At 46.7% G+C, this 19,917-nt stretch overlaps 1 long non-coding RNA gene and 1 pseudogene across 1 annotated transcript; one reads left to right on the top strand and one right to left on the bottom strand.

Moving 5' to 3' along the window:
* The first annotated feature begins 3,404 nt into the window (after positions 1-3,404).
* LOC120650435 lies at positions 3,405-6,250 on the top strand. Its single transcript, XR_005665601.1, has 2 exons — positions 3,405-3,671; positions 3,819-6,250. It is a non-coding gene; the product is annotated as an uncharacterized LOC120650435 (long non-coding RNA).
* Positions 6,251-10,763: 4,513 nt separating this feature from the next.
* On the bottom strand, positions 10,764-12,605 carry LOC120650433 (annotated as a pseudogene).
* Positions 12,606-19,917: the final 7,312 nt, after the last annotated feature.

Raw genomic sequence — 19,917 nt, forward strand, 5'->3', positions numbered from 1 at the left:
CACACAGAAATGCCATCCATCCCGTCTAAGCTTATCTTTCGAAAATTCCACTTTTATCCCTTCCCACACACACATACCTTTTCTTTATAAAACAAGTTGTATTGTGTATAAGATCCTAAGCGTTCTAGCAGCGATTAATGTCCAAACAAAACACATTCAGACATTAATCTAGGTGGTCAAGGAATGGTTTTAACAAATCAAGGGGTGGCTATCCAACCGTGTTTTCAGCAGTCAAAACATATGCAATTTTATAAAACAGGCCAATAGGTTGTGTTTATAAAAACTGGGACAAAAGCATGCATCAAAGGGCGGGATTGAACTTGCCGTCTTCAAAGCCTTCAGGGAAGTCCTGATCATGGCACTGTCCTTCGGGTTCGAGCTCGCGGTACTGGTCGGCGAACTCCTCGGCGTTCTCCTCGTCAGTCACTCCGTCGGCTACGGACGAGAACGGCACAACAACAAACAAATACAAACAAGCACATATATAAAATCAAATGAGTTCACCGGGGAATGAAAATAGGAGGAGTGGATAGTGTATGATTTTATGGGAATATAGGTAAAAGAATTGATTAAATCGGAGCTTGGATGGATGAGATATTGGAGTTATAAGATTGGGTGTTTAATTAATTCCGAAAATGGACTAATATAATTGAAAGCACGGGCCACTAAAAATGAAACTGAGGTTATGGGGAGATAGAGGGGGCCGAGGGGGTTCCGGTTTGGCAGCTTCGAGCATGGGAAGCGCAAGTCGTCTCCGGCCGCGTGGCAGCCATGGTCGTGGCTTCCTGAGCTCGTCGAGCTCAACTCTGGAGGGCGGCTGTGATGGGGATGATGATGTGGATGGAGCTGCGGGTGGAGAGGCTGCTAGGGGTCTCACCTTCACATGGAAGCACTCGAGAGTGAGGACAGTTTCTGGTTCTTGAGAGCGGTGGTCTAGCTAGCAGAGCGGGGAACCTCGGTGACAGTGAGGACTGGGTGGCGCGGCGGGGAAGAGAGCTCGGCGCTGCATTTTATAGGCCGGGGAGGGGGATGCAGCCGGGTATGTGCGGCCAACCGCGGCACTGTACTTGACGGCGCTGGCGACGAGGCCGGTCAAAGACCGGCGAGGGCGCTGATCTTTGACGGTGCTAGCTAATTGCAGCATGCATGCGATTAAGCGTTGCTGCATGTGCGTACCAGAGAGGAGCACGACAAAGGGGGCCCTGGCTTGGCGAGCTGCACGCGGAGTTGTGCAAGGACGCGCTGCAAGGATAACGGGTGTGTGCTGCGCCGGACGACGGGCGGCGCGGCGAGCATCCGGGTAGCCATTGATGGCGCTCGGCATCGCGAGCGGCGAGGCGGCACAGGACAACAAGATAGGTCGGTCAGGGGCCGAGCGGCGCGCCGGACGTCCTGGGCACGTGGTGCGCGTGGGGCTCAGGGACGCGCGTGCAGCGCGTGGGTGTGTTGCACGCACGCTGATGCTAGTGCTTCGCTTGCGTGCGTGCTGTGTTCAAGTGTTGTTTGCACGCGTGCAAGCTGCATGCCGTGTTTGTGCCAGAGCTCAGATAAAAGGGAGTTGGTGCTTGTGCATGAGGGCACGTACACGTGAAAGAAGTGATTAGGGATATTTTAGAGAGAAGATTATATACTGATGGAAAGACAAATGAACGAAAGATGTGGTAGGTTGGAAGAGAATATTTTTGGATGGAAAGAAAATGAGCTCAAGAAGATTTTTGCAAAGTTTTAAAATTGTTTTTAATGAGTGATTTATTGGGGTGAAATTTACGGATGTTACATTGAGGTGAATCCATCGCTCTTTACTTAGTGCCAAACGCCTAGGATTCACGAGCTCTTTCGATTCGAAGTTTTTGAGTTCTAGAGAAAACCCCGTTTTTGCTCGGAATTTCCTCGATTCCTCCCAAACCTTGGAGTGATTCGTCGATTCCTCGATTCCTCTGGTAGGTAGGTTCACAAGTCCTTTGTGATCATGCCTGCAAAATTTGGGGAATTTTTGACTTGATTTGATCCTCCAATCACCAAGTTTTCCAAAGATCGCGGGCTAAAAAACCTGTTTCTGCGTCGGGCTGAGTTTCTACGTATCACCGGTTAAACCGACGCTTGTGATATATTGCGTCGGTTCAACCGGTGAGTTGGTTTTTCGCACGTTAGGGTTTTATGCTTTGCGTCTGGTTGCACCGGTGCATTTTCTCTCTTGTGCATCGGTTCAACCGGTGAGACCGAGCCAGTACTACTCTGCTTGCTGTTTGATTCGTTACACCGACGTATAGAAATTTCTGAGCATCTGTTCAACCAGTGTTCAGTGTGATTCGTTTTGCAGTGTCTCTGGACAACTGCACCGATGTTCGAATTTTCGTTACGTCGGTTTAACCGGTGCTTGGAATCTCAGGTTTGTGGTATCTCTGGACAACTGCACCGGCGTTGGTGTTTGATTTTGCCGGATCATCCGGTGTGTAACACCGGTTGAACCGACGCTGTTCAAACCCATCCGTCGGATCAACCGGTGCTCATTTTTTCTCTCTGCTGCCGGCTCTGCTCATCGGTTGAACCGATGTTGTTCTAATCTGTGCGTCGGATCAACCGGTGAGTTATACCGTGCTGTTTCTTGCGCTGTTTCTTCGCGTATGCTTCCGCACTTGTTCACACTTTGTTCCTAGGAGTGTTTAGTGTTGGTGTAACTCCTTCATAGATACTCCACACGTCTCCTAGGACTCGAGAGTTTGGGTGTACTCTTGGGATTTGACCAAATCGCTTCCGGTCGTAAAATTTTTATTTGGCTCCCATTCACCCCCTCTCTGGTCGCCTTTTCGGTCCCTCGTTACCTATAAGCGAAATGTTGTCTTCGATCTATCAAAAAAAAATCAGACAAGTAAAGATTTTTTTAAAAAAAACTGTTTACAATGTGCTGCCAAGAGAACTAGTCATCAAAATCTTCGTTCAAATTGTCTAAGTGGGGCTCTTGCCAGGGGTTATTGTTCTTACGAGCATGAAGTAAACACGGTAGCATTGTAGAACTAAGGTATAGTGGAGCAGGGGCAGCAGTAATTTGCTATTGACACTACTAAAAAACATTAATCGTGATATTTAAAAAAGCCTTTCGAGTTTGTATGAAAAACAACCGCCTTGGTTAATGGCCAATATTAACTGAGGTGGTCATTTTTTATTAACCGAGACGGTTATAGAATTAAATCGCATCGCAAAATTAATTAACCAAGATATGCATCATTAAATATTAATTAACTGAGATGATTGTTTTAAAACAAACAACTCAGTTAATAGATTTATGGAGACGGACATCTTAAAAGCATGCCTTGGAAAAGGCTGATGCCCAACTAGCCTAGGCGAGGCCCGAGAACTTTCGACCATATAAATATATGGAGTTAGAGTTTGGTCGCACATTTCTCTCCCTCTCCCTCTTCCTCTTCAGCCGACACGCTCTCCTCCCTCGCAAGGCGGCGCGCGGCGAGGCTCGGCGGTGCTCGGCGTGCGGCGTCGGTGGCCTGCGGCGGCCCACAATGGGCGAGCCTGAGGCTACAGCGATGGCGAGCCCCACGGCGGCGCAGGCGTGGCTGCAACAACACCTGGTGTCGCACCTCCGCGCTGGGCCAGATCCGGCGAGCAGGGGCCGGATCTGGCCTGCGTGGCGGCGGCGGCCTCCCCCATTTCTTAAGGTAGCAAGGCGCCTGAATAAACGCGCCATAAGCTAGCGAGTAAACAGTCGCTTGCTTAATACCTTTTACGTTTTCTCTTTCTGCCACCTCAGCTTAAGCTCGAAATCGCTGACCCCGTTTCCATGAGCTCCGTCTTCTTGCTTGGAGCCGCCTGCAACACCCGCAGCTCTTGCTACATTGCAAGTTTGCAACGCCCGCCAGCCAGGGCCGGCCGTGCAGGGCCTTGTTGTGGCCCGAGAAGGAACTCGACGAGATGCGGGAGAAAGCAACTGGCTTGCTGATGCAAGAGATTAGGAGGAGACGCAGAACTAGAGGAATCGATTTGGGGTTTTTGCACTCTGCCTCAAGATGAACAGATGAAAGGGGAGATTTTTTCCTCGCACGAAAGGGAACTGATGGCCAACGAACGCTGGTTATTTTATTTGATGTGAGTCCCAAGATTTTAGATAGCTGCGGTGCCCAAAAATGTACACGCTGCAGCACAGTAAGGTGATGCTTGTTTGTCTCCCTGTGGGATTCGGTATTTTTCTGGCAACACTCCACGCTGTGGATGGCTTAAGGCTAGTTTTAATGTGAGTGTCATCGACACAGTTACCTAGATTGTAATCTTAAAAACTGTGCTAGTGGAGTGTTATGGGCCATAATACTTCTCTCTCCTCTCTCCTCATACTATTAGTACATGTTAGTAGATTTAATGTCCATGACACTCTCATAACATTCCCATTGAGATTGGCCTAAGAGCAACCACAATGTTAGCAAAACCAGTCCATAAGGAATTAAGTATTCCCTATCTTAGGTAGCTGGTATATTGTGTTCATGACACTCTCATGACATTCCCACTGAGATTAGCCTAAGAGCAACCACAATGTTAGCAAAACCAGTCCATAAAGAATTAAATATTCCCTATCTTAGGTAGCTAGTATATTGTGGAGGTAATCCATAAACAGTCCATAGCTAAAAGCTAACCATAGTCCTATGGGCAGCCCAGAAGGTAGTAAAAAATAGTATTTACACTGTAGCTTTGGCATACAGCAATAAACAAGAAAGAGCTGTTGGCCTTCGGATGGTAGCCGTTGGGTGTTGGTCGTTAGGCGTTGGCCTCCTGTACATGCCTTTTGCTGAACCCTCTCCCTGCCTACAAAACTGAAACTTTGAGCTCTCCTCCCTGCCTACAAAACTGAAACTTTGAGCTCCATTCTCCACACCTCAACTTGAGATTTTCAACCCTAAAACTCAATAATGGAGCCCCCACCCAGAAACTTTTCAAGCATCTTCAATCAAGGCTCTCCAACCCAATACTCAGAGTGTAGTGGCCAAATCTCACCACCTACACCCCAATTCTAGTTTTCCTTTGGAGCATTCAATTTCCTACAGAACTTTCTTTTGGTCCACCATATGGCCAGTCTCCTCCTAGATTTCAAGGTGTGCAACAGCAAGAGAGTTGGCGACAAGCCCCTCCACCTAGCACCGTGGGACCCTTATATATAGACCAGTTGGTCCATATACATTGTGAGCTACAATTTAACTATAGATCATTGCCGTGGGACCCATCTATATAGACCAGTTGGTTCATATACATTGAGCTTGCTCTAAGCTCTCTGTGCTGGGCATCTATATGCAAACGTTGGCTATTGGGCTGCTGCATATGCGCAGTAGCTTGCGCCAGGCCTTCTGCGACAGATTGATGTTAGAGTTGATCTCGAGCCCAGCCCAACGGTAGGGTCAATCCCTTGATTTGCGCCCTGATCGGGGGCACCCAATCAATCAGTGATTGGTGGGCCCCCGCTGCACAGTGCTATGTAGAAAAGGTGGGGGCCGGGGCGCAGTGCACGAGGTTGACTGTCGCCGCCATTTCCCCACCGACACACCTAGCCCCACCCGATCTGAGGGAGCACTGCGAGCAGCGGGAAGCGCCACCGCCGCCGCCGTGCATCGCCGTCCTCTTCGCCACTGCTTCACCGTCCTCGACTCCGGCTCGTCCACGACTCCGGACAACGACATCAGCTCCGCCTCACCGACCCCAGCGTCTCCTGTTGGAAAAATAGATAACTGTAAGTTTAAATTCCGAACTATATTTATCATGACAAGAATTAAACCTATCATGCATGACTCTAACATACTAGACAGTACGTATATCATAAACATGATCTCAGAAAACATGATTATGAAACAGATCTGATCACAAAATACGTATTGTGCGGGAGCCGCCAGGAAGACGAAAGGTGCAGACGAGACGAAGACGGTCCTTCGAACGGAGCGCAGCAACCGGCGTTGCAGACGACGGTTCGCCGCAGCTCCTAATTTGGACGGAGGACGAGCCGTGGCGAAGAAGATGAGCAGTCGCGCTTAGCGCTTCCCAAAAACCTTATTCGCCCTCTCCCGGTGCAGGATCACAAGAGCGAGCGGTTCTGGAGACCTGCTCTTCTGTTCGCCGGTGCACGCCGGCGCTCGGGATGGAGAAGACTACGGTGGCGGCGCAGCAATGAGAGGAGGCAAAACTCTAACTCAGATTAGATCTTCTTATGAATTCCCAAACCTTGGGGACTCCACGTATAGCGATCTATGGTTCACTTTTTCCATGAGGGAGGTGATCCGTATTTAAAGGGAGAAAAACCCCTTACACCCTCGTCCATTAGCAATACGGGACTAATAAATGGTGTACCTCCTCTTAGCGCTAATGAGTCTTTGAGATTTATTAGGATTATTTATATGGGCCAAGCCCATAAATCTAACATCTCCATGGCCAACAATGCTGAAGCCTCTGGTTTGCACATCTCTCTCTCGTTCTTGTACTCAGGAACACCCACGGTTTATCCTAGTCAGTGAAGTTGTACCCGCTAGATTTATGCCTAGTCAATCCATATAGTCTAGCAGTTGATAGCCACCTACACGTGCGACTCCTATTATTTCCGGTCAGCCGGCACCAGCGCGTGCAGCATATCGGACAGCGCGACCCGAAGCCTAGCATGATGCCGACCGGCACGGCGCGGTAGGGAAGAGGATGGAGTCAGCAAGCATTTGTCAGGGATGAGCTGGGCTCGATGTAGGTGCACAAAGCCGGGAGCAACTGAGCGCGGCGGAGCAGACCACCGGCGCGGCAGCATGGTGAAGACTGAAGAGGAAGGGTATATTTGTCTTTTACGAGTGCTTTTGTGTCCTATTTGAGTAGAAAATATTATTAGGGGCAGTTTGAATCCTCTCATTTTGGAGGAATTGAAATCTACTTAATAAATTATACTATTTATGTCTTAGAATTTAAGATACCACCACTTTCTAAAGTTTACATATAAGTCTATCCTAAATTCATAGAATGAGAGATGGAAATTGATTATATACACCACCAAGCTATGTTTCTACCATAACTTATAGTATGGTCTTTGGCTCACTCCTCTATGTAGAACTATAGCACATAACATACAGTATATAATGATATTAGCTTAATAGATTTGTATCTAAATTATGATTATTAGAATGGAATTCAATTCCAAAGTTCCAAACAGGACATTATATAAGCCATAATGTCCATCAGTAAATAAGCATCAAATTATATTGTTTTTTTGATAAAGATATCTTTTATTAATGACCTATAACAAAGAAAACCATATTTTATCGGTGCCCTCTAGCTATTTTTCCCAGAATGTACTGGTTCAAAAACATCACCATTATTCCATAAAACTCAGTTTAAAAATCATAAAATTGGAACGCACCTTGACTGAGGTGCACAGTAACGTAGAGCATACATAGATACCTTGTGCCTGTGAATCCAAATAAAATTCTCAATCCGAATATGACATATAAAATCCGAATCTTTCAAGAGAAAACTATTAGATATAATCGTCAATATCCTAAGGATATTGACATCTGCACAACCAACTGTTAGAACCAAGAATAAGCATTCAGTTGTTCAATAAAATATATCTTGAGTTTTCTGTTTGTTGGATATATATATGGAAAAAGAGAGGGCAAAATTGTCAAAATTGTCCCTAAACTATGGGTCTCGGCTCAATTTGGATCCTGAACTATAAAAACGTCCAACTTAGTCCTTGAACTATTATAATTAGCTCAATTTCATCTATGAATGTGACGTGTCACGCCATGTGGGCTATTCTAGTCACCGTTCAGTCAGTTTGGGGTATAAAATATCATTTTTACCCTCCATTTATAGAGCAGGCTTAACACATGCAGCTTTCAGTCAGCTCGATGCATACTGAAAGCTGTCTGTGTTAAGTCTGCTTTATAGATGGAGGGTAAAAAGGACATTTCATACTCCAAACTAACTGAGCGGTGATTGGAGTAGCCTACGTGATGTGCAACGTCACATTCAAGGTTGAAGTTGGGCCAATTAGGATAGTTCAAGAACTAAATTGGACGTTTGTATAGTTCAGAGACCAAATTGATCCGGACCGCATAGTTTAGGGATGAATTTAGCTATTTTGTCAAAAGAGAACACAAGCATGCCCAGCAAGCGTTAAATGTTTGACAATGGCCATAATAATCATCGCCCACTACCAGATTCGATGATCTAGGCTGACAGTAATGGTACAATAAAAATACATGCTTCCGTACACGTCACATCATTATAGTGCGCATTTCATCAGCCCTTATCTCTACTGACGATGCTTACTAGCAGGTCTGACTCCTTTGCTTCTAAAATATGACATACCAAAATATGGGTAAGCATAGAAATTTTAGCACTTATTTGGTTGAAGGTGAAAAATAATAACCTACATAACCAAGTGCTATTCTAAACTTGCCAATATTTTAGTAAAAAAGGTTGTCATGTCCTCGTTTTGGCATGTCCATCTTTTGACATCCAACCAAGCAGGCTCTAAATATGACTGAATTTGCTCATTTAACTTTAAACCAAAACTAATAACAGTTATGTAATCCTAGCCAACTGACGGTACTTCAACTGAGGCTGATAGGGGGAGAGCGCTCTCTAGATAAACAATAGGCGAGAGTCCTCGTCCCTGCCACCGGGTCCACCCCTATATTATCTTTGCTTAAAAAAAGGAAAGAGAAAACCGCATTGTCTTCTTCTTCGCCTCCGATCCACTGTGTTACTTTCTTAACACGAATTCTAAAATTATTTTTAAGATAAAAATGAGAACTTTCCTTTTTTGAAAATCTGGTGAGATTATACTTTTCATTTTAAGAAAGATTGAGGGCTCTCCTTTTAAGACTAAATGGAGAGGCCTTTCGGTTTAGATTTTCTGAGCTAAAAAAGCTAATATACAGTAGGAAGATTGGCGTCTGACAGGAGCTTGGAGTTGGTTGTTCTCAAGATTGATTGTGTGGGACCGAAACTGGCGACCAGAAGGGGTGAATGGGAGCCGATCAAAATTTCTTTGAAATTTAAACCTGTCGGCCTATATCCCAATACACCGCAAACCCTCGAACCTAGGTCAATGAAAATAGTTATGGACAAGCTATCTCAAAGCCAAAAGACCCAAGTTCCAAAACGGAAGCAAACAAGAAAACTTCTCAAACTGCGGCTCTGCTGAGTCAGACCGGTCTGACCACTTGCTCGGACCGGTCAGACCGGTCGGGCTGGGATTTGAAAATGCCGACCGGTCAGACCGATTTCACAGACCGGTCAGACCGGTTGCTCCCAGACAGCCCGCGAACAAAAACTCCAAATCGCAAATCTTGAGCAAACGAAGTCCAAATCTCATCAAACTTGGAGGAAAGCGTCGTAACTACCCCATGAACATATCCCCAAAAGATCTCTCCCGAAGGATCAACAGATCGTGAGAAATCGAGGGGGAATCGAAGAGGATTGGGGTTTTCTCAAGAACACGAAATCGCCAATCTGTGAGAACTCATGATTCCAGTGGGTGGAGCACTAGGCTAGATGCATAAGAATCATTGCAAAGAGTTCATTAAACCACGGAGACAAGGATTGTTCTCCTCCAAACAAGAATCGCACCAAAAGAGGAGAATTGAATCCAAAATGCAAAGGAGGAAGGGAGGACGAGATGCTCAGCACACACAAGTGAATCTTAACCAAATTTCATTCATTAAATCACGAGGAATTCACCTATACAACAGCTAGAGCCTTCCACCCATCATCCACCCTCTTAAAACGAAGAGACTAGCTATAATCTAGACCCTTTTTGCATTGGAGACCTTGTCCCTAACCTGAGCAGGAGGAAGGGGAAAGGAAAAACCGAAAAGGACTCAAGAGCCTCACCCAACCACGGGCTGGTTGGGGTATTTATACCTGGCGGCTGCGGCCAGACCGGTCCAGGTGACCGGTCAGACCGGTCGGGCAGCAGCACCCCGCTGTACAGCCTCGATCGACGGCGGAGCTTCTTTCTTCGACTCGAAGTCTTTGCTGCGATGCCGCCACGTCGACGAAAATCCGGTCCGCGGTTTTGGAGGGTCCGCGAAACCCGGGTAGGTGGCCGGTTTTAAGAAAACCGCCAAAACCTCACGCGCGGGAAGATTCCCGCCTCCACGCCGTGGCCCTAGACGCCGTTCCCGCCTCGGCCTTCTGACGGCCTTAGACGCCGCCCGACGCCCGTCACCTCCTCGCCCGCAGCGAGGCCCTAGACGCCGTCGACGTCCGTCGCCTCCGTCAGTCCCGAGACTGACGCCCGTGCCTCCACGACTTGGCGTCTTCAACCGCCGTCCGCCTCCTTAGTTTTGTGGCGCAAACCAAGAAACTCGCCTTCCGTCACCGCTTGCGCTCTCGATCCAGGAGTGGACGCCACAGCTGCCGCCCGGTCCGAGCTCCGGTCCCGGCTGCCCTTCACCGCCGTTCACCGTACGGTCCATCGGCCACAGCACCTCCACGGCATCTCCCCGTCGACACTCGACGCCCGTGTACCTGCAAGCCAAAGACCAAGCGCACGATCACACCGCACGGTTGACAATTCACTCATCACAAGCAGGATAGAGTACTCAACATTCCTCAGATTGATGCCACAGAAGCTTAGAGGCCACTTCCAATAGAAGAAGTGGTAAAGTTGCAGCAGGTTAGCAAGCATTAGCTATTGATATTGATGTGTGCTTGATCGATGTGCTCTTGATGTCTTATTCATTCTAGTTTCATCAACAAGAAGAAAAGAAAACTTGAATTTATCAGTATAACATAAGCACACGACCAAACTATGCATTCATTTACTGTCTTGTGGCACAAACTGATACAATATTATACATCACTCTTTATCGCAACAAATTACGTAAGTAGCAAAGATTCATGGACTATATAGACACAATCTGAAAATATAGTTCACAGCAGAGATCAACCGGTTAGTTTGATACGCCTATAACATTAATGTGTGGCTTAGCCTTCAGCCAGAGCTTGGACTTCTTTCTCAACGTTATACCAAAGTCCTCTGTCATGTCAAGTTCTTCCGACTTGACACTGTCCGGCAGCTCCCAATCGAAATGGTAAAGAAGACTAGCAAGCAAGAGCTCCGCGTTGGCCAGCCCGAGCATGATGCCGGGGCATACCCTCCTGCCTGCTCCAAACGGAGTGTACTCAAAGTCAGTGCCCTTAAAATCAATGTCGCTACCATCAAATCTTTCTGGCCTGAATTCTTCGCCAGCGCTCGTTGTCCCTTGCTATTGCCCAAACATTCACAAACACCTTGGTTCCTCTTGGGACATCGTAGCCCATGACCTGACATGCCTCGCGACACTCTCGGGGGACCAGGAGTGGTACCGGCGTGTGAAGCCTTAAAGTCTCCTTGATCACCAGATGCAGATACCTTAGCTTGACCATGTCACCTTCAGTTAGCTTGTCTTGCCCTTTGAAGGTCTCCCTCACCTCTGCCTGGGCCGTGCGCATGACTTGTGGGTTCTTAACAAGCTCAGACATCGCCCACAGCAGCACGGTTGATGACGTCTCACTCCCGGCAGAAAATATGTCCTGCAATACATTGATTAATTTGAAAAATTAGTCTGCTGATTCACACTAAATTTGAAAAAAGTTTGTGTGCATAGGAAAGTATTGTGTGCATTGGAGGATGTTCGATAAGCTGATCTTATCATCTTACAAAAATGACGGTGCCGACTATCTCGTTGGTGAGAGCAAACTTCAGGCCACCTTCCCGCTGCAACCTCAGGAGCACACCGAGAAGGTCCTCATCTCGCTCTGGCGTCGGCATGACTGCGCGCTCCTGGATGATGCTCTGTATGATCCGGTACATGTTCTTCTGGCACCTTGCCATGTCCCTCGCGGCGGCGCTGAACCGGCGCACTAGCGGCGAGGACGGGTACAGGTCGGCCAGGTTGAACCCGCCGGTGAGCCGCACGGCTTCGTCGAGCTCGCGCAGGTACTCGTCCTGGTACCTGCACCGGTCTCCGATGGCCGTGCGCACGGCGATGTCATTTATCGCGTGGCAAATCCCTTCACTGACGTTGATGGGCCCGCCGCTGCCGCACTCGCCGGAGATGGAGCGGAGGAGGTTCGCCACCTCTTCCTCCCGGATGGGCCGGAAGGAGAGCACGCACCGCTGGTTGAAGAGCTCGAGCATGCACACCTTGCGGCGCTCGCGCCAGCGCTCGTTGTAGTGGGAGAAGACGATGTCCTTGCCGCCGCAGCTGATGATGTTGATGGTGGCGCTCTGGTGTCGGCTGCAGAAGGCGAGGTCATGGGTCTTCATCACCTCCCTGGCGGCCTCAGCGGAGGAGACCACCAGCGTGGGGACCGAGCCCAGGCGGAGCAGCATGAGCGGCCCGTATGCTCCGGACATCTCCAAAAGCGCCCGATGGGGCAGGTCGCGGAAGCGCGAGAGGAGGAGGTGGTGCAGGCTGCCGACGAGCGGCAGCTGCCATGGCCCCGGCGGGAGGCGAAGCGCCGACGATGGCTTGGTGCGTGAGGGCGTGATGTAGCTCTTGATGAGCTTGAGGAGGAGTGCGAGGAAGAAGATGGCAAGAAACAGGATCCTGATGTCCATTTCGCCAGGGGAAGGGAGAAGTAATTTGTTGCTGCAGCTATTGCTGGGAGTCTCGAGTAGTCGAGGAGCCAATATATAGAGAGTATTTGTATTATTAGCTGATGGGGACGAGGGTTACCAATTTGCCGTCAGGTTCTGGATAACTCTCATTGTAGGCGGAGCGAGACACACCGATCTGGCTTCAGATCTTAAGACCCGAATTCAGCAATTTTAGCACCACAACTCCTCTGGTTATCAACCGTGTCACAACCCGGTTGACCTCGCCAAGAAGGCTAATCCCTGCAAGCGCAACGAAGAACACAAGCAAGAACTCGAACGAAACGCAGCTCAAATGAAGTGACTCTGCAGATGAATGATTAATCTCACGAGTTGGGGTTTCTCAAACCGATGAACGGCGACAACTGTTCTTGACAGAATGAATCTAAGCAAAACTCGAACCCTAATGAGGGCGGCGGCTACTAAAATATAGGGGTTAGGGGCGTGGCTCCCCCCGGACGCGCCCCTAATGGGCTCAACGAAGATACACGGCCCAAAGGCCAAATTACGATGTCGCAGCACCGGAACAGATTCTGGACACCAACTTCCTCGGACAATTCCCGACGACTCAGAATGAGTTTGGGCCTGAAACCAATTCCAATAGAAGATCCATGAAATTATCTTTCCATCCATATGTGGATCGTCGAAATCGGACATCGGATGTGGTCTGGGCGTCCAATTTACGTTAGGCTGCTCCTGGACTCCGAGGTGGACTCGAAGTTAAATTGTATTGGGCCTCCATGTGGCTTGGCGGCCCTTGCTATTCCTCCACGTCTCCATGCTCCTCTTCATGTGTTCCCTGGCCCTCTCCTTGGTTCCTAATCACATTGTAAAAATTAGGTAGCAAACCATTCTCACAATTATTAATAGAAATGCTTAGGAGCAAGCTCACCTCTAAATTTAATTGTCGCGCGCAAGCTCTTGTGATTGGACCTTGAATGATTTGAATGTCCAGCGGAGGAACCTCTTGTATATCCATAGGAGTGATGTCCTCATTATCCTCCCCCTCTTGAATCGGAGTCGTCCTCGACTCAAGCACATCCTCTTCTCCCAAGTAAGGCTTCAAATCTGAAATGTTAAAGGTGGGACTAACCCCGAACTCGGGAGGCAACTCAAGTTTGTATGCATTATCATTAATTTTCTCAAGTATTTTGAATGGACCATCAGCTCTTGGCATTAACTTAGACTTCCTCAAATCTGAAAAACGTTCTTTTCTCAAGTGATCACCCGATTCAAGCTTTAATTCTTTCTTACCTTTGCTACCAGCATCTCTATATTTTTCAGTCATCTTTTTAATATTTTGCTTAGTGGTTTCATGTATTTTCAATATAAACTCAGCACGTTCTTTAGCCTCACTATGAATTCGCTCACTAGTAGGCAAAGGTAAAATATCAATAGGAGCGCGGGGGTTAAAACCATACACTACCTGAAAAGGACTTACCTTGGTGGTAGAATGTGTTGTCCGATTGTATGCAAACTCCACATGAGGCAAACATTCTCCCCACATCTTCAAATTCTTCTTTAAAACAGCCCTCAGCATGGTCCCCAAGGTACGGTTCACCACCTCCGTTTGTCCATCAGTTTGCTGATGACAAGTGGTAGAAAATAATAATTTTGTACCCAACTTGTTCCACAAAGTACGCCAGAAGTGACTCAAAAACTTCGCATCACGATCTGAAACAATAGTAGAAGGCATGCCATGCAAGCGTACAATCTCTTGGAAAAAGAGGTCAGCAATATGAACAGCATCATCACTTTTATGACATGGTATAAAATGTGCCATTTTAGAAAACCGATCCACCACAACAAAAACGCTATCTCTCCCCCTCTTAGTCCTAGGCAATCCTAACACAAAATCCATAGAAATATCCGCCCAAGGAATAGAAGGAATAGGAAGAGGCATATACAAACCATGTGGATTCAAGTGTGACTTAGCCTTTTGACATGTAGTGCAGCGACTCACGAACCTCTGAACATCTCGCCTCATCTGTGGCCAAAAGAAATGGTTGGCCAACACATCCAACGTCTTTGTGGCACCAAAGTGGCCCATCAAACCTCCACCATGTGCTTCCTGCAACAAGAGAAGACGAACGGATCCAACTGGAATGCATAGGCGGTTAGCTCTAAACAAATGCCCATCATTCAGCATATATTTATTCCAAGCACGACCCTCTTTACAATTCAGGATCACATCTTTAAAAGCAGCATCAAGTTCATACTGTCCCTTAATCGACTCAAGTCCAAAAATACGACAATTAAGTTGAGACAACATGGTGTAACGACGAGACAAGACATCAGTAATAACATTATCTTTCCCTTTCTTGTGTTTAATGATGTATGGAAAAGATTCAATAAATTCAACCCACTTGGCATGTCTACGGTTCAGTTTATTTTGCATGCGAAGGTACTTAAGTGATTCATGACCAGAATGAATAATGAATTCCTTAGGCCATAAATAATGTTGCCACGTCTCTAGAGAACGAACAAGAGCATAAAATTCTTTATCATAAGTGGAATAATTCAGAGTAGGCCCATTCAATTTCTCACTAAAATAAGCAATAGGTTTACCTCCTTGCATCAACAAGCCACCAATGCCAATGCCACTGGCATCACATTCAAGCTCAAAAGTCTTACCAAAGTCAGGAAGTTGCAGCAAAGGCGCCGAAGTAAGCCGCTCTTTCAAAGTATCAAAAGCTTGATCTTGTGCTGGGCCCCAATGGAAAGAAGCACCTTTCTTCGTCAACTCATGTAGTGGGGCGGCAATGGTGCTGAAATCTCTCACAAAATGCCGATAGAACCCTGTAAGACCAAGAAAACTTCGCACTTGTGTAATAGTCTGAGGGGTAGGCCAGCTCCTAATGGCATCAATCTTTGCACCGTCCACTTCAATGCCCTGAGGAGTCACAACATAGCCAAGAAAAGCAACTCGATCGGTGCAAAAAATGCACTTCTCAAGGTTATCATACAAGCTCGCCGCTCTCAAGGCGTCAAAAACAGCACGTAGATGATCCAAATGTTCCTCATGTGACTTGCTATATATTAAGATATCATCAAAATAAACCACCATAAATTTACCAATGAAAGCACGTAAAACCTCATTCATCAAATGCATGAAAGTGCTAGGTGCATTAGTTAAACCAAAAGGCATCACTAACCACTCATATAAACCAAATTTTGTCTTAAAAGCAGTTTTCCATTCATCACCCAACTTCATGCGAATCTGGTGGTATCCACTACGCAAATCAATCTTTGTAAAAATTATAGCGCCACTTAACTCATCAAGCATATCATCTAACCGAGGTATAGGATGACGGTATCGAATAGTTATGTTGTTAATGGCTCTACAATCTACACACATGCGCTATGTACCATCTTTCTTAGGAACCAAAAGCACAGGTACAGAACAAGGACTAAGGCTCTCACGCACATACCCGCGGTCCAAAAGCTCTTGGACTTGTCGCTGAATCTCTTTAGTCTCCTCGGGATTGGTCCTGTATGCTGCTCGGTTGGGCAAAGACGCTCCCGGAATCAAATCAATTTGGTGCTCAATACCTCTCAAAGGTGGCAATCCCGTTGGGAGCTCATTTGGAAACACATCCTCATACGCCTGCAAAATGTCAGCGACCGCAAGAGGCAAAGTGCTAGCTATATCACGAATAGGAAATAAAGCATCCTTACATATCAAAGCATAGCACACAGTAGAAGCATCCATATCATATAGATCAGATTTGGTTACAAGCATATTATGATTTTTCAATTTAATAGCGGGCTGGGTTGCAACTGGAGCAGCAACATCAGGTGAAGCAAGTTGTTCTTTATCAGCTTGTACAATTTCAGCAGGGGTCATTGGGTGCAAAGTGATTTTCTGGCCCTTATACATAAGTGTGTATGTGTTACTTCTACCATGGTGGACAGCGTCATTATCAAATTCCCATGGACGACCCAACAAAAGCGAACATGCGTCCATGGGTACCACATCACAATCTGCATAATCAGAATATGGACCAAGAGAAAAATGCACCCGTGCAGTTTGATTTACCTTAACCTTACCCGAGTCGTTTAGCCACTGAACATGGTAAGGATGTTTATGAGGGCGAGTGGCCAAACCCAACTTCTGGACCAAAACAGCACTAACCAGGTTGTTGCAGCTGTCTCCATCAATGATGACACGTGCACGCCGATAGTTGATCACAAATAAAATCTGGAACAAATTATGGCGTTGCATCTTGTCTACTTGTCCCAATTGTGTACTGAGGACACGATGGACAATACAAATCCGCTGAGAGCCCGCATCACCCGCACTCAATGAAAGACCCTCATTAGAAGGTGGGTCATCCTCAGTGTCGTCCTCAGCATCCGAAGTACTGATGTAGCCACCATCATCAGTGGCAATGTATGTCCGCTTGCTTGGGCATTCTCGAATCACATGGCCAAAGCCCTGACAGCGATGGCACTGAATGCCAGAGGAAGAGCGCGCTGCTGGTGAGTCACTCTTGGTCGGTTCCTGCACACGAAGCTTACCATCGGCGGGCGTGGTCGCTGGAGCTGGTGACACCGCCGTGGAAGCACCTTTGGGAGTAAAAGACTTGGGCATGTAGGATCTGTTGGAGGTGCTCCTGCTCTGAGGTGGTTGCTGCTGTTGTTGTCGTCCCTGCAATTCTTTTTCTGCAAGCATAGCAAGCTGGAACAACTGGTTGGTGGTAGTAAAAGATTTATAGTCAACAATGTCCTGAATTTCACGTTTCAAACCACCATAAAAGCGACACACTTTACCCTCAGCATCCTCAACTACACCACATCGAACCATGCCCTTTTGAAGCTCTGCATAATACTCCTGAACAGACATATCACCCTAATCTAAATGTTGTAATTTCTTACGCATATCACGCTTATAAGATGCAGGAACAAAACGATCACGCATTGCTATCTTAAGCATGTCCCATGAATCAGGTTGTATATTTAATTGAGCACATTCTTGCCACTAGATTATAGCAAAATCTTTAAATTCACTAGTGGCTTGTCTAACCCTATGTTGGTCAGGAACAAGATGGGAAGCAAATTTTTGTTCAACAGTCATCTCCCAATCTAAGTATTCCCCTGCATCATAACGACCATGGAAAGAAGGTATGGTAAATTTGACTTTGGCATAAGGATCATCATTACCTGTAGTGCGCCGATGTTTGGTTCCTCCCATACCTATTTTATTCTTGCGAAGATGTTGACGACGGACCTTCTCCGCACGAGTCTTAGCCATATCAGGCTCGCCATCAGACCCAAAAATGATTTCATCATCGTCCTCTAGCCAGTCATCATCGTCATCTTTGTTCTTGGAAGGGTTGACTTCAAGATGTTGAACCCTGTCGGTCAGTGTAGAGAGGCGTTTGTTCACACCCTCAATCGTATGATTGGCCCCTTGGACGTCTTGCGCCACCTTGTTTATCTCCTTAGCGAAAAACTCCTTGAGTTCGTCCTTCATGGCCTGCAATTCACTAGACAAAACAGGCTTGTCGTTCGTCATGGTTAGTGAAACAAAAAGACCCTATGAAATAGGTGGGTTTGTTGGTGGAATCACACCCTCACACGCGTCTTACCAAGTCCTTACCAACACAAGCAGTGGGATGGTACAACCGGTGGATGGTGAAAACCTGTGAGAAGAGGGTACCAAAATTGCAAGGATCCTTTTTCTGTACCAATCTGAAGTATATATGTGGAGCTTGGGAGGCTTAAAATATGGTAGCAAGGAATAGCAATAATTCAATTCAGAAATTGCAAAGCTGAAAATTAGTCCCAAGCTAGTCTATGTCGCCGGCCTAAACTTGTCTCGGACCTAGTTCAAGCAAGCAATAATATAACTCAGCACCAAGACTCAAAGGATGCAAGCACTTCTGAATTTTTTTTCTCTTTCTTTTTCCTTGCTTTTTTTATTCCTTTTTTCTTTCCTTCTTTTTTTGTGTGACTTTTTTTTCAGCACATCTGCCTTTTACTCTTTTCTCTCAGAAAGTGCCGCAATACAGAGATCAACTCAAACTTGATTGCAATCAAAGGAATTCGAGGCGATACACCTGCATGTTCTCTAATCTGAACACAAAAAGGACCAGGCGACTACTAGAGATACAAGGAAACTAATATTCCATTCGTCACATGCCAAATTTTCTTTTCCTTTTTTCCCACGCAGCAGTCTTTCCTTTTATTTTTTTACTCACCTAAAATTAGGAACAGAACTACAAGACGACTCTTTCTCTTCCACGATGACTAAACTTGCCAACTTCTTTTACAACTTACCGCTTGCACCAAAATACATGCACCAGCAAATCAGCAAGCAGGCAATCGACACTAAGATCCTAGAACAAGATCTAGACACGGCAAACACAACGACACGGCGAGGGACCAAAATTCAGAAAAACAATCTGAAAAGAAAAATTGCAGCGGCAAAATGGGCTAATGGGATGGGAAAACAGCACGAACACAAAAATTTCTAGGGCTTTTTGGTGGACTGTGGGACAAAGGCGAAATTGATGAAACTAAAGATAGATGTGAACCTGACGGTATACCTGAAACTCTAATTACCAAATGATGGGGACGTGGGTTCCCGATCTTCCGTCAGATTCTAGATAACTCTCGTTGTAGGCGGAGCGAGACACACCGATCCGGCTTCAGATCCTAAGACCCAAATCCAGCAATCTTAGCACCACAACTCCTCTGGTTATCAACCGTGTCACAACCCGGTTGACCTCACCAAGAAGGCTAATCTCTGCAAGTGCAATGAAGAACAAAAGCAAGAACTCGAACGAAACGCAGCTCAAATGAAGTGACTCTGCAGATGAATGATTAATCTCACGAGTTGGGGTTTCTCAAACCGATGAACGGCGACAACTGTTCTTGACAGAATGAATCTAAGCAAAACCCGAACCCTAATGAGGGCGGAGCCTACTGAAATATAGGGGTTAGGGACGTGGCTCCCCCTGGACGAGCCCCTAATGGGCACAACGAAGATACACGGCCCAAAGGCCAAATTACGATGTTGCAGCACCGGAACAGATTCTGGACACCAACTTCCTCGGACAATTTCCGACGACTCAGAATGAGTTTGGGCCTGAAACCAACGCCAATAGAAGCTCATTGAAATTAGCTTTCCATCCATATGTGGATCGTCGAAATCGGACTTCGGATGTGGCCTGGGCGTCTAATTTATGTCAGGCTGCTCCTGGACTCCGAGGTGGACTCGAAATTAAATTGTATTGGGCCTCCATGTGGCTTGGCGGCCCTTGCTGTTCCTCCACGCCTCCATGCTCCTCTCCATG

Source organism: Panicum virgatum, chromosome 9K (assembly GCF_016808335.1).
Source record: "Panicum virgatum strain AP13 chromosome 9K, P.virgatum_v5, whole genome shotgun sequence".
In the NCBI taxonomy this organism is placed as follows: domain Eukaryota; kingdom Viridiplantae; phylum Streptophyta; class Magnoliopsida; order Poales; family Poaceae; genus Panicum; species Panicum virgatum.